Below are 17,742 nucleotides of genomic sequence, written 5' to 3' on the forward strand. Positions count from 1 at the left end.
AATAATAGTGCCCAAAAGGGAGAGGAAATAGTATTTACTGAGTACTTACTACGGAACCAGGAATTGTGCCGGGAACTTCTGATGCATAATCCCATTACGTCTTCACAGACTCCACTTCATTTTAATCCTTACAAGAACCCCATAACATAGACATCCCTTCACATTTTTGTGCATCCTGTTTCCCAAATAGGTCTCTCTCTTCCCAGTCTCCTCCCTGCCTCCCTTTTCACTCCCAGGTGGAGCAGAGCTTCTCAGCATTTTCAGATTGTGGCACATGTGGAAAAGCCTAACATTTGCTTGTCACACTAAAAAACAGCAGAACATTCTGGAGTATGTAGGTAAGGCTTGGTGAAAGAATGTAAGAGATTAGGAGAAAATATACATATGTTATAGAAGATATTATTATATACTGAGTTTGTACTACACTTATAGACAAAAGTATTTTAAACTGTTTAGTGAGAAACTTAACCCTACTTTTCTAAACAAAGCTTTATAATTTATTAGAAATGGATATCGAGGCTTAACTTACATCCAATGAAATACATAGATTTTAAGTGTATGCTTTTGATCATTTTTGACCAGTGAACACATCTTCCCCAACCAAGATATACTAGCACATTTTTATCACCCTAAAAAGTTCCTTTTTGCCTGCTGTCAGTGAATGTCTGTACCTTAGACGCAGTTACTTGATCTGGTATCTATCACTGTAGAAAGCTTTGCCTATTCTAGAACTTGATATAAATGGAATAATACAGTATATACTCTTTTGTGTCTTGCTCCTTTTATGAAGCAGACTCATTCAGCCTATTGCATGTATTGATAATTTTTTACTTTTAATTGCTAATATTCCATTTCATGAATATACCATAGTTTGCTTATCCAGTCTCCTGTTGATAGATACCTGGGTTTTTTTCAATTTGGGGCTACTATAAGCTACTATAAACATTCTTGCACCAGGTTTTTTGTGCACATATATTTTAATTTTCCATGGATACCCAGCGGAAAGTGGCTGGGTGATACAGCAGATGCGTGTTTAGCTTTTCACAAAATTCTCAGTTTTCCAAAGTAATCGTATCATTGTATACTTCTGCTATCAATGCAGGAGAGTTCTGTTGCTTTCACATCTATGTCAGTGGTTAGTGGTGTTCTTGTTTGTACTCCCACCCATTCTGGTTGGTTTGTGATGATACCTAATTATTGTTTTAATTTGCATTTCCTTGATTGATTATGTTGAGCACTTTTTTCATGTGTTATCAGCCATTTATAAATCTTCTTTTGTGAAGTGTTTAAGACTTTACTCAGTTTTTATTTAGGTTATTTGTTTTTCTCAGTTTAAGAGTTCTTTATATTCTGAATATTTATATTCTATTCAATGTCGTTTTACAAATATTTTCTCCTCACCTGGGACCTATGCTTTTCTTTTCTTAACGGTATTTTTTTAAGTTTATTCATTTACTTTGAGAGAGAGAGTGTGTTTGAGCAGGGGAAGAGCAGAGAGGGAGGGAGGGAGGGAGAGAAAGAGAGAGAGAGAATTCATACTGTCAGCATGGAGCCCACAAACTATGAGATCATGACCTGAGCTGAAATCAAGAGTCAGACACTTAATTGAAGGAGCTACTCAGGTGCCACATCTTAATGATACTCTTTTGCATGCTGAAATTTTTAGTATAAATGAAGTTCAATTAGTCAATATTTTATTTTATGGCTACTGCTTTCTCAATGTTTTTTGCTTGTTTGTTTGTTTGTTTGAGAGGGAGAGAGAAAGTGCAAAAGAGGGGGAGGGGCAGAGAGAAGGAGAGAGAAAATTCCAAGCAGGCTCAGCGTCATCAGCATGGAGCCAGATGCAGGGCTCAAACTCCTGAACCATGAGGTTAAGACCTGAGCCAAGACCAAGAGCTGAACACTTAACCCATTGAGCCACCCAGGTGCCCCTCTCTATGAGTTTTTCACTCATATCAAAGTCATGAAAATATTCTCTTAGGCTTTATACTACAAACTTTATAGTTTTAGCTTTTACTTTTGGATCTGTGATTCACCTGAAATCTTTTTTGGTGTGTGATATATATTTGGAGATTTTCTCGATTTCTACTATGCAATACGGTAGTCACTGGCCATATGTGGATATTTAAATTTAAATTAATTAAAATGAAAAACTCAGTTGCTCACTCTAGCCAAATTTCAAGTACCCAATAGTCACACATGGACAGTAACTATCATTGGGCAATACAGATACAGAGCATTTTTATCACTGCAGAAAGTTCTACTGGAATATTTTAATGTCACTGATTTATAATTTAATATTGTTGCAGCTAGAGAATAAACTCTGAATGGTTTTGACTTTTAAAATTTATTGAGACTTGTTTTATGTCCCAGAAAATAGTCTACCTTGGTGAATTTTTCATGTGCACTGGAGATTACATGATCCTTTTCTATTGTTGGGTGTAGTGTTCCCTAGCTGTCAATTAAGTCGAGTTAGATCTTCCATGTCTTTGATATGTATGTATGTAATTATTTTTTGTCAGTTGTCCTATCCATTGCAGACAGAAAGGTGCTGAATTCTTCAACAACTATTGTAGGTCTATCTGTTCTTTAGTTCTGTCACACTGAAGATTGTTATTTTTCTTGATCACTTAATCCTTTTATCATTATGACAAACCCATTTTGGTAATACTTGTCTTGAAGTCTAGTTTGGTTATAAAATACAATAATGGTAGATTTTTAATGGTTAGTATTTGCATGTTATATCCATTCCCCCTTTCCATTCTTTTACTTCCAACTTTTCTGTGTCTTTCTGTGTGAAGTGTGTTTTTGTCTCTCTCTCTCTCTCTCTATATATATATATATATTAATAGCCAGAGATTGTCAAACTGGCTACAACAACATATATATATGTATATACATATATATATATATATATATACACACACATATATATATACACACATATATATGTTGTATATATATACACATATATATATATGTTGTTGTAGCCAGTTTGACAATCTCTGGCTATCAATTTGGCTCTTTAGTCCACATGTAATTACTGGTACACATGGGTTTTAATCTACTGTAGTGATACTCAATTTATGTTGTTCCATCTGCTCTATGGTTTTTGTTCCTCTGCCTTTTTGTGTGTGTAAATTAAGTATTTTTACTTTTGTTTTCTGTGTTAGTTATTATCATTTATGTCTCTTTATGCACTTTTAATTTGTAGTGGTTGATCTAGAGATTACAACATGCATCTCTAACTTGCCTCATCTGCAATGAAAAATTATTCTACTATTGTACAATGTAAGAATCTTAAAATAATGTGCTTTACTTACTACTTTCTCATCCTTTGTGCTCTTACCATATATTCTATTTCTAAATATGCCGGAACCTCACATAGCATGGTTATTACTTTACTTTAAAAGGCCAAGAGCCTTTAAAATGTGTGTATGTGTGTGTGTGCATGTGCATGTGTGTGTTTAATGCCGTTTATCTTTACTAACATGTTTTCTCTTTCTGGTGTTCATTTCTTCCTCAAGAACTGGGTCTCTATCTGGCATTGTTTCCTTTTAGCCTAAATCATTTATTTAATATTCATTATGGTAGAGTTCTGCCTGAGATACTTTCCTTCACTTTTACCTTATTGAACATATCTTTATTTTGCCTGCCTTTATTTTTGGAAAATAATCCACTAGAACTAGAATTCCAGATTGATTTTTTTTCCCTATCGCAACACTTTAAAGATGTTATTCCTCTGTTTTCTGGGCTCCATTGTTTCCAGGGAGAAGCTGCAATTTCTATTGTCATTCCCTTTATATAATGTGTCTTATTTTCACTGGCAGCTTTTAAGATTTTTTTATGTTTGCTTTCAGCAGTTTGATTATGATGTGTCTAAAAGTGCTTTTATTGGTAATTGTGTTTGTCCTTCTTTCGGTTTGCTGTGTTTATTCAATCTTCAGTTAATGTTTTTCACATATTTCACATTTCAATGTATCCATTCAATTCTTTCTTCTGGGAATCAAATTAAGTGTTTATTTGAATATTATATATTCTATATTATCTATATCTACGTATATATTTTGAATATGAATAGAGTTCAAAAACAAACTGTCTGATTGTCTTCAATTTCACAGATTCCTTCCTCCAATGTGTCATCTGTTAATAAACTCATTGAAAGGATCCTTTATCTATAATCCATTTTTCATTTCTAGAAATTCCATTTGGCTCTGAAATTGTCCATCTGTTCAAACATGCTGTTTATTTTTTCCACTCTATCATTTTATATGTTTATTATTATTATTTTAAAGTGCTTGTCTGAGAACTCCAACAGTTGTTTTATTCTACAGGTCTGGTTTTATTTACTGTTTTCTCTTTGAAGAAAAGTAATTTTTGCTTCCTTTTTCATGTGCCTTTTAATTTGATTTTGGTTGAATTTAGACATTATGACTTATACATAAATGGTAGAACCTGTAGGATTTTTTTTTTTTTTTTTTTTTTTTTTTTTTTTTGTCTGGCAGGCCATTACTGGGAAGGTTTGAGACACTCTTGTCTGTAATTGATCTTGGTCCTAAGGTTTTGCTGCTTTAGTTAGATTCAGTTTGCTAGAGGCTTCACATTATTTAATAGAGGAATGACAGCCTCCCTTTAGCAAGACTTGTGATATGAATGGTTGGGGAGATTTGATCAGTTCTTCCTCTCAGACTTTCACAGACCCTGTGTGCCTTTGCCTTATGCCTGTCCCTAACCTCCCGCCCTCTCCCAACTACACATGGCCCCTGCCTGGTCCTCAGTGCAAGGCTTGGAGTTTCTGTCAATATCCCTGTTCTACCCTAGAAGTTCAGCAGGGGCCGAGGTGTCTTCCTCAGCTCTCCAGTCCTTCCCCAAATATGAAAAAGGACCTACCCTAGTAAGGTGAGGCTGTAAGTGTCAGGGGGAATTTCTCACTTCTTCTTAGACACCAGCACCTGGGAAAAGAGGAGGGATTTTCCTCAACTCTCCAGATCCTTCCCCAGAGGCAGGTTTCTGCCTCATAATCAGCCACGCTCTGAGTGCTGGGGGGGTTCCCTTCACTTCTGCTCAGATGTCAGCAGCCTCCCCACACCTGTGCCTCGGGGGCTCTCTCTTTCCCTATCCTCAGAGTGTCCCGTGAGCTCTCTGTGAAGGTCCAAGGGAGTCAGTGGGTGGGTGCAGACTCCTGTGTCCGAGCTCTTGGGGATTTTAAATCCCCTTAATATTGTGCTAAATGTTCAGCTGTTGGTTCCTGATCAGTCTCCTCTTTCCATTCATTGTACTGCCAAGCATAAAAGCAGCTCTCGTAGGAGGTCATTGCCACTTTTTGGATTTGGGTTCAGCAGGCCTCTTTACAACCTGAATGCTCCTACAGCCTTTAAAGAATTATGATTTTGTAGATTATCTGGCTCATTCTTGTTGTTAGGGTGGGAGCAATGTTCTCTTGTGGCTTTCTACATCCTAAGTGGGAGTGGAAGCCAACAAAGCTTTTTCTATCAAGTTTTATGTTGAAATGGTTACAAGCAAAACCTAATTGCCTTTTTAATGTGTTCTCTTCAAATTCTCATCATCACCATTGAAAACAGTTTCACACAGAGGTGATAAAAAATTTGAAACCTTTTTTTTTTTTTACAACCACTCAAATGCTTACAGGAATTAAAGTTATATTTAAAGATTTTAATAGCCTTCCTTTTATTGACAAATGGTATGTTAAATTTTATTTTATAACAATGCAAACAGGGTTCAAATGCAACTATCTTCTGCATATCAAGTATTTGAAAATAACAGTGACGCTCCAATTTACAGAACATGCATGACTAACCAGGAAGCTAGCCAGCATGTTAGTGTGAGCAATCAGCCACAAATATATATGGAACAGAGATTTGGGGCCACACTGCCTAGAGCTGCACCTGCCAGGAGCCCCTGGCCACCTTTACCCCAACAAGTTGCACACGGGGCTGTGTGCCCTGCTCCGTGGGCATGTGGAATGTGAACTCTAGCAGGCCCATGAGTCCCTTGTTCATGACTAGCAGCTGAGTGCTTTGCAGCTGGCTGCTGACATAGAGGTCTAGATGGAAATATTCTGGATGCCACCTGAGAGAAGCATGGGCCCACCACTGAACCTCACCACACTTGGGGCATCCTTCAGGGAGCCCTGGAAGAGACTCCTGTGGGGAGTGGTGCCTGACCATGTGTTCCTGCCATCCCAGGCTTGCTTGGCTGTACCTAAAGCTAAGAGAATCATTATCTCATGGTCCATCTTAATCCACTGGCACACACTAGTCGCTCAGAGACAACACAGACACACTGCTTCTTGGCCCCTCACTGGGGACCCCTGCCCTGTCTCTGTCCCAGTCCCCCTGTCCTTCTCTCAATCCTATGTTCTGAGTTTTATTCTCACTTGTAAGGTTGCCAGATAAAATGCAGGTAAAAATTACAGATAAATAATGGGCAGTATTTTAGAAGTATATCTCAAATATTGCTCAGGACCTATTTACATTAAAGAATTATCAATGAAAGAGTTATTCATTCTTTATCTGAAATTCTAATGTAACTGAGAGTCTTATGTTTTTATTTGCTAAATCTGGAAACTGAACGCCTGTGGATATAGCCAGTAATAAGGCAAACTCCTGATTATTTTTGTCCTTGGTTAGCTATGTTGAATTGGCCAGAACACTCAACTTCTATAAACGTATCGGCTCCACCTGTGTGACAAGGTTGGGTGAGACTCAAATGAGATAATGAAAGTAAATCCTGTTGGTGTATTATAACTTGTTCTATAGAGGTAAGAGCCAGTATAATGATCACAGAAATCTAGTTAAAATGACTAAGCTCTTTTAAAAGCACTTTTGCATTTCAGGCAGTGTGGCAGCCATGAGGGAGCTAGGATAGAGAAGTTAGGGCATTCTAAACCTGAGGCCTCAGTTTGAATCTTGATTCTGCCACTGAACTAGCTGCGGGATGCTGGACAAACTATTCAGCATTGCTACACCTCAGTCCTTCTCTTGGTAAAATGGAGATGCTATTAGGACAGAGCTCATGGGCTGTAATGTGCTAGTGCTTACTGTAACACTGGCAGGTAGCAGGTGCTTGGTGTGTGAGCAGTTCACTCCTGTTTTGCTAAAAGGAGATTTTGGTGCTCCTCCTACCACATGAAACAGGAGACTGCCTCCTCTACCTTTTCACAAACATCTCCCTAAGATATTAATAGATGTCCCATAGAAAAAAAGTTCCTATGATAGGATCAGAAGTTTGAGAAATTCTGCACATCACATGCCCTTTTGAAGCTTTATATCACACATTTGCACATCAAAGCTTCTGAGATGACCCATTATAGAGAAACTTACTCTATTTTCCTGGGATTTCTTAAACATATTTATACACAAAACACCTCTTTTATGGTCCATGTATTAACATCCTATGTAACTCTTGTCACTTGCCAACATCCTTGTTAAACCATTCCAACACAAGAGAGAAAGTCAAGAGGTACTACTATTAATGGAAAATGCAACAAGAAATAAAGGTTGTAGAATATTATGAAAGTTATAACAATAATCACTACAGGAAACACAAATAGTGGTAAAGCTTCAAGGAAGTTTTAGTGGAAGTTAGGGGTTGGTATGATGTTACAGGTGAGATAAACCTTGATCTACTAAACAGAGTCAGGAGATTTCTCCTCGAATTAGTACACAAAGCTAGAGTGACATAAATACAGCATGTGTAGGCAATGCAGGAACTACTCAGCTGAAAACAGGGATGGGGAAGCATCCACAGAGACTACTGCTTTTCTTCACATATCCCTCTGTAAACCTGATTTTATAAACTTGCTCACAGGCTACTTGAAATAACATTCTCTCTCTCTCTCTCTCTCTCTCTCTCTCTCTCACACACACACACACACACACACACACACACACACACAACTGACACACCTTTGAATTCTCCAAGTTTTTGGGCTTGCTTAACTCCAGGCTGGGCCAACCCTAGACCTGATGAAAAAGAAATGTCTAGGGAATAAGGACCCCCACGTCCCCTCCACCATCCAGTGGTGCAGTGATCAATCACTGGTAGTCAGCTGGAACTTCATGCACTGCTTCCCACTTGCTCCCTTTCATTTCTGTGCTTGCTTTAATAATCTTCCCTCCCTCCCTTCTTTTCTTTTTCACATTTCACGCCGTCCTGCAGTTCTATATTGCAATGTAAGATTAAAATGGAACTAATAAGCCCAGGGCAACTGGCTGATTGGCGAATTCAACTACCATACTATCTAGACAATACCATGACTATTTTTCCTCCCAGTAACTCCACATGTGCCTCCTCCTTTATGGCTTTTTTTTTTTTTTAAGCAAAGAGATTCTGAAAATTCACCAGTAATCCTAAAATAAGAAGAATTTCAAGATGCAGCAAGCTTTAGAAATGAGCTCCAGATGTGTTGTCTAAGCTCTCTTAAATTGCCAAAGCAAGTCAGAGTGGCCTGACTGGCTGATTAGGTGATTAATTCTGCCTAGATTTAATTTCTGGGATTTTTGGAATCAGCAATGTTCTAGATTAAATTAGTCTTTTATCAAGAAATCTGAATTTGGTTCCCCCTTGGTTTATATGGGCAGCTCACATTAGAGACCAAATTTTATCCATCAAAACTCAGTTCAGAATTTGCTTCCTTTCTGAACTCCAATTTCTCTCTTCCTGCTCCAGACACTTTGACTTTTTTGCCCATAAATTCTCATACATGCTTTTGTGCCAACATCTCCTATCCTATACTACAATCTGTTTACCTGTCTATCCTCACTTTGCTAGAAGGTACATTTTATTTGTTTGTTTGTTTATTTATTTATAGGCAGAGAGGGTGGGGGAGGGACAAAGAGAGGGAGAGAGAGAATCCCAAGCAGGTTTCACCCTGCCAGCACAGAGCTCGATGCAAAGCTCAATCCCACAAACTGTGAAATCATGACCTGAGCCGAAATCAAAAGTCAGATCCTCAACCAACTCAGCCACCCAGGCACCCCTAGAAGGTACCTTTTAGACGTTATACACAGATGGTGTGTATAATCCCCTCCTGTTGAGTGTGGGCAGGACCTCTGAATATGAGGGGACAGAACTCCATTGATCAGGTTAGAGTACATGGCATAGGTGATGGCATAGCCCAAGATTACCTTATTTACATAAGACTGTGGGAGCAGACTGCAGGGACAGGGCACTGCTGACATCTCGGTGTTAGCCCACTGAGACAGATTTTGACTTCCGATCTCTAGAACTGTAAAATCATAAGTGTACGTATTATTTTAAGCCACTAAGTGTGTGGCAATTCATTTCAGCAGCAATAGGAAACTGATGGGGATTTCAACCCCTGCCCCATTCTCTGTGACCTTGGTGACTATCAGTTACCATGCTTACCCTCCTTGCTCCCCAAAGAGAAGAGGTAACCTGACCCAGATTTTCTGACCTGAATTTCTTTTGTCTTTTTTTTTTTTTAACGTTTATTTATTTTCAAGAGAGCATGAGTGGGGTTGGGGCAGACAGAGAGGGAGACACAGAATCTGAAGCAGGCTCCAGGATCTGAGCTGTCAGCACAGAGCTTGACACAGGGCTCAAACTCACAAACTGTGAGATCATGACCTGAGCTGAAGCCGGACACTTAACCGACTGAACCACCCAGGTGCCCCCTGTCCTGGATTTCAAATGTTAAGTGCACTGAGGTGAGAATTAGAATGGAAGGCAACTGGAGCTAAATCATCTTAGTGTGATACCTAGAATCAGGCTGTTAAATGAATTTCAACAGTCAAGATCCCTACAGACCCATCCTTCCCAAGGCTGACCATTCTGATTACCCTTCAAGTCGGTTAGCACCACAGTATCTTCATAAATTCCTTTTTTTTTTGTTCAAGTTAGCCAAATGCAATTTCTTTTGCTCGCAACAACAAATCCCACCCGCTATCATGTGGTCAGCACTTAACTATCTTCTCCCCAAAATATTCTCTCCAGCTTGACTTTCCCTTCTAGGTACTGCATTTTGTCTTTCATCACATTTTAAGTTCTTGTGACAGCACTTTACACTTTAACTCTCTACAATAACTCTTAGATAATTCTAGGACTAGCTATTCTTAGAACTATTTCCCTTTAGAGAAACAGACACAAAGGGTTAATTTGCCCAATGTCATCACACGGCTATTTCATGGCAGCACTTGAATTCAAACATGGTCTCTTATTTTCAAACATCCATTATCCATTTCCCCAGCCACTACACACATACACACATACATACACATACACACACATATGTACATATACACATATATATCACTATATATGTGTGTGTGTGTGTGTGTATATATATATATATATACACATACATACAAGAGAGAGAGAGAATTGACATGACGTTATATAACTATATATATATATATATATATAATGATTCAATATTTATATATATATTACAAAATTACCACAGTAAGTCTAGTTAATATCCATCACCACACATGGTTACACTATTTTCTCATGATGAGAAATTCAAAATCCACTCTCTTAGCAACTTTCAAATATACAATATAGTATTATTAACTGTTGCCACCATGGTGTATGTTACATCTCCAGGACTTATTTTATAACAGGAATTTTGTGCTTTTTTACTACCTCACCCATCCACCAGGCTATATTGCTTTAAGATACGTGATGTCTGGGGTGCCTGGGTGGCTCAGTCAGTTGGGCGTCTGGCTTTGACTTAGGTCATTATCTGGAAGTTTGTGGGTTCGAGCCCCGCATCTGGCTCTGTGCTGACAGCTCAGAGCCTGGAGCCCATTTCAGATTCTGTGTCTCGCCCTCTCTCTGCCCCTCCCCAACTTGTGCATTCTCTTTCTCAAAAATAAACTTTAAAAAATGTATAAAATAAAATAAAAAGTGATGTCTGTCAAAGAAAGATGAAAGAGGTATTCCTCACAGATGAAAGAGAAGAAGGGCAATACAGCTGTTGTACAAAGAGAAGCCAAGGGAGGAGATTATTTAAGAAGAGAGATTATTTAAGAAGGGAGGAAGGAACCCCCGGGCTAGAGGAATCAACTCACCAATGTTGATTGTTCCTCCCAGTATTGTCTTCTGTGCTGTGATGTTTGGACAAACTATTAAGCAAAAAGAATTATGAGAAACAGAAGATATGCTTCCTGTTCCCATTCATGATAAGGCCAACGGTAGCAAAGAAAAGGCTGTTGGGGAGATTACAGGAGATAATGCCAGGAAATCTCTCAGCAAGGTACTTGGCAAGTAATGAAGGTAAATAAACATTTACCTAATTCTAGGACTGACCAACTTCTTTGTCAGAGACAGATTCTTCCTTTAGAAGGATTGGCCCCAGCTTGCAGCCTTGATCCTATGTTGGTGGGTTTTCTGCTTATTTCTCTGAAGATAGTCTTATTTTAGTCCTCTGGAGCCCTTTCCACTCTGAGCTCACACATATCCCCACCAATGCCTGACAGACAATGTGGCAGGATAGAGTTTTCTCCCTCCACCTCCCCATTCCTTCCCTTCCTGGACTGAGTGGCCAGAAGTCCATCTTTGATGAGGAGAAAGTGTGGGCAAAATAATGCTTCAGAGACATATTGTTAGCAGCGTTAGCTGGAGAAATGTTGACTGTCTTCGATGATTCCCTCTGAGGCTAGATATCAAACCAATACCCTGGATGGAATGGAAGGGCCCCAAATCTTCCCATCCAGCACCATCTGGGGGAAACTTTGATAGTCCAAAGAGGAACAGGTGGGGCTTGGGGGAAGGGCAGAGATAAAAAGATCAAAAGAGACAAAGGAGAGAATTGAAAGTGGAACAGAGAGGAGGTGGACTTCGAGGCAACAAGAGGGGGACAAGTAACTTGTTCATTCATTCTCTGGATATGTGTGGGCATCTTTTCAGGGAATGTGCTTGTGGGAAAAGTCTCCTGCCCTCAAGGAACTCATATGCCAGTGAAGGTGTAGACAATAAACCTGTGAACAAATGGATAAACTAGATGATTTCAGAGCATGCCAAGTCCTAAAACAAAGATAGAAGAGGATGCTGTAACAGAGTGCCTGGAGGATGGAGAGGGGAATTGGGGAATAATATTGACAGAGGAGGCCTGGAAGGTCTCTCTGAGGAGGTGACAGTTATGCTGAGGTCTGAATGATAAGAAGGCAGCATGTGGAGATGAAAGAATGTTCCAGGATGAAAAAAGAACCACAAGCCAACATGGAGGCAAGGAGAAACTCTTCAGGAAGAAAGAAGAGAAAGTTCAAAGTATTGGTGGCCAGGGGTCTGCTGTGGTCAAGCAACTGTAAGTAAATGCTGGAGACTGAGGGCACACCTGTTCCTGCCCCATCTTGCAGAGTATAGGCATGAATGACCAAGGTGAGAATTTTCTCTCAGTAGACTCCACCAGTCCACTTTTCCAAAGGTCGAGGGGAAGGGCAGAGATAACTGTGCACCCTTTAGAGATGAGGAACCCGAGGCAAAGATCATGTGATGGTTCTCCCAGAAGGACAGAGCAAATGCGTGGCTGAGCCAGGCACGAACCAGAGGTGTCTCCACCACAGCTATATATTCTTTCCCTTAAGCCACAGAGATTTTCTCTGGATCCAGCTCATGGGCTGCTTTCCAAGGAGTTTCTGTTTTCTTTAATGTTTCCACTATGTCTTAAAGAAACCTTAAGTGACATCATTCTTAGTATTAACCTTTATATTTGGCAATTCTATTTTCCTTTTGTTCTCTCTCCCTCCACCCTAGCTTTTTTTTTTTTTTTTTTTAATTAAGTCAAGCCTGCCTGTTACCATTTGGTTTATTTAGCCACCTCAGCAGGCCTCTAGAGACAGAGTCTTCTGGGCCAGGAGAGAATAGCCTTTTCTATGTCTAAAAGAAAGGGAGGTAGGCTTTTAATCACAGGGTTCGTCACCAAGTGCTCAGGAGCACGGGGGTGGCCTAGCTCTTATCCCTTCCTCTCACTCACCTGAGGGCAAAATGTCACAAGGATTTTCAAACTTTATAGAAGGTGCTAGAATTTTGTGTGGAGCCTGATAAGAATGCAAATTCCAGGGCCCTGCCACCAGAGGCTCAGGCTCAGTGAAACTGGGTTGGAGTCCAGGATCCGTATTTAAAAGACATCTCCATCAATTTTTCTCTACATCAAATTAAATCTGATTCTGGTCACAGAAATACTCTCACTTTATCTTTTAACTCAAATATGTATATTAATAGGAGTTTCAAAAGCATTAATATTTCTTGAATATAATTTGCATTTAACACCGAGTAAATATTAGATATCAACACTACTGAGAAATAAATTAAAGAATGCATATTATAACAAGGTTAAAATGATGTAGATATAATTAATTTACCCAAAGCGAGTTATAAAAATAACTAAAATACCAAGTTGCTACTGCTGATTTATTTATTGAAAAAGAATTTGACTCTAAGCATTAATCTCAGTGGGTATTGAGGACCTTCCCTTCCCAGAGGTCAGAGAATCAAGAAGGGTTAGGGTGTGAAAAGTGGTGAGGGCCCTCTAATGTCTGTCTACCATGGGTGCCCCCTGATAGCTATCTTTTTTTAAGTTCACAGGTATCCCTTAAATCTGACAGTTCTGCTGTTTCCTGGATGGGCTTGGGGTCTGGCAACCTGGCAGAGAGGGCAGGGCTGGGACCCTGGGGCCAAGGCCCAGGCTCTCTGGGTAGCCAAGCAGATATTCCTTGTATTACTGACCTTGCACCTTCTTCTGGAGGCCTCTGCACAGCTGTACGGGAGGTAACACTCCCAAGGGAACCCTCAGCATTCCTCTCCTTTCCAGTCAGGGAATGACTCAAGAATCTGCATTTATAATACATTTCCCCAGGGAATTCTGGCTACCAGTAATGCTGTCTTAGGCAATATGTTCTAGGGATTCATGTGTTCATGTATTCATTCAGCAAGTGTTTATTGACTTGTACTCTGAACCAGTGTTCTAGACAACTGAAGAAACAGTGATCAAAGCAGGCAGAGAAGTCCGTGACCTCATAGAGCTTACATTTCTCTGTCATGAGGCACACAATAAACAAGTTAACAAAGGAATACATATACTACAAAACCAGGAGAGGAGAAGATGGTAGTGTAGGAGGACGCTGGGCTCACAGCGTCCTGCTGATTGCTTAGATTCCACCCACATCTGCCTAAATAACCCAGAAAACCGCCAGAAGACTAGCAGAACGGACTCTCCAGGGCCAAGTGTAGATGAGATGCCCACAGAAGAGGGTAGGAAGGGTGGAGAGGTCGTACGTGCTACACAGACTGGCAGGAGGGAGCCTGGGCAGTGGAAGGGCAGCCCGCCCGGCAAGGCAGAGCCCTCGAGTCTGGCTTGCAAAAGTGGAGGGGGCAGACTGTGTGAGTTCTGACAGCCAGCGGGACTTAACATCTGGAATGTTAAAAGTGAACAGCTCTGCTCCCGGAGAGCAGGGAGGGTGAGAGGACACCGGGAGGGAAAGGTGTTGAGCCCCGGAAGACAGCTCAGCTCGAAGGGGAACAAAGGGGCTGGCAAGTGCCATCCCTCGCTCATCCCCCAGCAGAAATCCCAAAGGGAACCAGTTCTGGTCACCCAACTTGCTTGCACCGCACAAGCGCCCAATGCTGTGCTTCTGTGGATCTATCCCTCCGACAGGTCGGCCTCCCTCCCAGTTCTGCAGGGCCCCTCCCGCAGGGGACCACCTACGACAAAGCAAGCTGAGCCTGCCCCTCCTGCCCCTGTGCACCTTGCGGATCCACCCGGCTAATATGCCAGATCCCATCAAAGCAGCACCATAAGTCTGGCAGTGTTCAAGTAGCCCAGACAGGGTCCACACCACTCCACAGTGAGTCCTGCCCCTGGGAGAGGTGAAGATAAGGTACACACCAGTCTGGTTCTGGCCCCAGTGGTGGGCTGGGGACAGACATCGGGTCTGACTGTGGCCCCGCCCACCAACACAAGTTAGTCCAGACAGCACAGGGGAAGTGCCCTGCAGTTCCACGCCACCCCAGGGACTATTCAAAATGATGAAATGGAAGAATTCTTCTCAAAAGAAACTCCAGGAAGTAGCGACAGCTAACAAATTGATCAAAAACGATTTAAGCAATATAACGGAACAAGAATTTAGACTAATAGTCATAAAATTAATTGCTGGGCTTGAAAAAAGTATAGAGGACAGCAAAGAATCTATTGCTACAGAGATTAAGGGACTAAGAAATAGTCAGGAGGAGCTAAAAAATGCTATAAATGAGGTGAAAAATAAAATGGGGGTGACCACAGCTTGGATTGAACAGGCAGAGGAGAGAATAGGTGAATTAGAAGATAAAATTGTGGAAAAAGAGGAAGCTGAGAAAAAGATAAAAAAATCCAGGAGTATGAGGGGAGAATTAGAGAACTAAGTGATGCAATCAAACACAACAATTACCTTATAATAGGAATTCCAGAAGAGGAAGAGAGAGAGAAAGGGGCTGAAGGTGTACTTGAAGAAATCATAGCTGAGAACTTCCCTGATCTGGGGAAGGAAAAAGGCATTGAAATCCAAGAGGCACAGAGAACTCCCTTCAGACGTAACTTGAATCGACCTTCTGCGTAACATATCATAGTGAAACTGGCAAAATACAAGGATAAAGAGAAAATTCTGAAAGCAGCTGGGGATAAACATGCTCTAACATATAAAGGGAGACCAATAAGACTAGTGATATACCTATCTACTGAAACTTGGCAGGCCAGAAAGGAATGGCAGGAAATCTTCAATGTGATGAACAGAAAAAAAAATATGCAGCCGAGAATCCTTTATCCAGCAAGTCTGTCATTCAGAATAGAAGGAGAGATAAAGGTCTTCCCAAACAAAAACTGAAGGAATTCATTACCACTAAACCAGCCCTACAAGAGATCCTAAGGGGATTCTGTGAGTAAAATGTTGCAAGGACCACAAAGTACCAGAGACATCACTACAAGCATGAAATCTACAGACATCACAATGACTCTAAACCCATATCTTTCTATAACAACACTGAAAGTAAATGGACTAAATGCTCCATCCAAAAGACACAGGGTATCAGAATGGATAAAAAAAACAAGACCCATCTATTTGCTGTCTACAAGAGACTCATTTTAGACCTGAAGACACCTTCAGATTGAAAGTGAGGGGATGGAGAACTATCTATCATGCTACTGGAAGTCAAAAGAAAGCTGGAGTAGCCACGCTTATATCAGACAAACTAGACTTTAAATTAAAGGCTATAACAAGAGATGAAGAAGGACATTATGTAATAATTACAGGGTCTATCCATCAGGAAGAGCTAACAATTATAAATGTCTTTGTGCCAAACATGGGAGCCCCCAAATATATAAAACAATCACAAACATAAGCAACCTTATTGATAAGAATGTGGTAATTGCAGGGGACTTTAATACTCCACTTACAGTAATGGATAGATCATCTAGACACAGGATCAATAAAGAAACAAAGGGCCCTGAATGATACATACAATATATCATTGACAGATATATTTAGAACTCTGCATCCCAAAGCAACAGAATATACTTTCTTCTCGAGTGCACATGGAACATTCTCCAAGATAGATCATCTACTGGGTCACAAAACAGCCCTTCATAAGTATAAAAGAATTGAGATCATACCACACACACTTTCAGACCACAATGCTATGAAGCTTGAAATCAACCACAGGAAAAAGTCTGGAAAACCTCCAAAAGCATGGAGGTTAAAGAACACCCTACTAAAGAATGAATGGGTCAACCAGGCAATTAGAGAAGACATTAAAAAATATATGGAAACAAATGAAAATGAAAATACAACAACCCAAATGCTTTGGGATGCAGCGAAGGCAGTCCTGAGAGGAAAATACATTGCAATCCAGGCCTATCTCAAGAAACAAGAAAAATCCCAAATACAAAATTTAACAGAACACCTAAAGGAAATAGAAGCAGAACAGCAAAGACACCCCAAACCCAGCAGAAGAAGAGAAATAATAAAGATGAGAGCAGAAATAAACAATATAGAATCTAAAAAAAACTGTAGAGCAGATCCATGAAACCAAGAGTTGGTTTTTTGAAAAAATAAACAAAACCGATAAACCTCTAGCAAGGCTTCTCAAAAAGAAAAGGGAGATGACCCAAAGAGAAAATCATGAATGAAAATGGAATTATTACAACCGATCCCTCAGAAATACAAGCAATTATCAGGGAATACTATGAAAAATTATGTGCCAACAAACTGGACAACCTAGAAGAAATGGACAAATTCCTAAGCACTCACACACTTCCAAAACTCAAGAAATAGAAAACTTGAACAGATCCATAACCAGCAAAGAAATGGAATCAGTTATCAAAAATCTCTCAACAAATAAGAGTCCAGGACCAGATGGCTTCCCAGGAGAATTCTACCAGACATTTAAAGCAGAGATAATACCTATCCTTCTCAAGCTGTTCCGAAAAATAGAAAGGGAAGGAAAAGTTCCAAACTCATTCTATGAAGCCAGCATTACTTTGATTCCTAAATCAGAGACCCAGCAAAAAAAAAAAAAAAAAAAAAAAGAGAGAGAGAGAACTACAGGCCAATATCCCTGATGAATATGGATGCAAAAATTCTCAACAAGATACTAGCAAATCGAATTCAACAGCATATAAAAAGAATTATTCACCATGATCAAGTGGGATTCATTCCTGGGCTGCAGGGCTGGTTCAACAATCACAAATCAATCAGTGGGATACATCACATTAATAAAAGAAAAGAT

Source organism: Lynx rufus, unplaced genomic scaffold, assembly GCF_022079265.1.
Source record: "Lynx rufus isolate CCGP_SWC_20201006 ecotype Redwood Valley unplaced genomic scaffold, mLynRuf1.p SCAF_2, whole genome shotgun sequence".
In the NCBI taxonomy this organism is placed as follows: domain Eukaryota; kingdom Metazoa; phylum Chordata; class Mammalia; order Carnivora; family Felidae; genus Lynx; species Lynx rufus.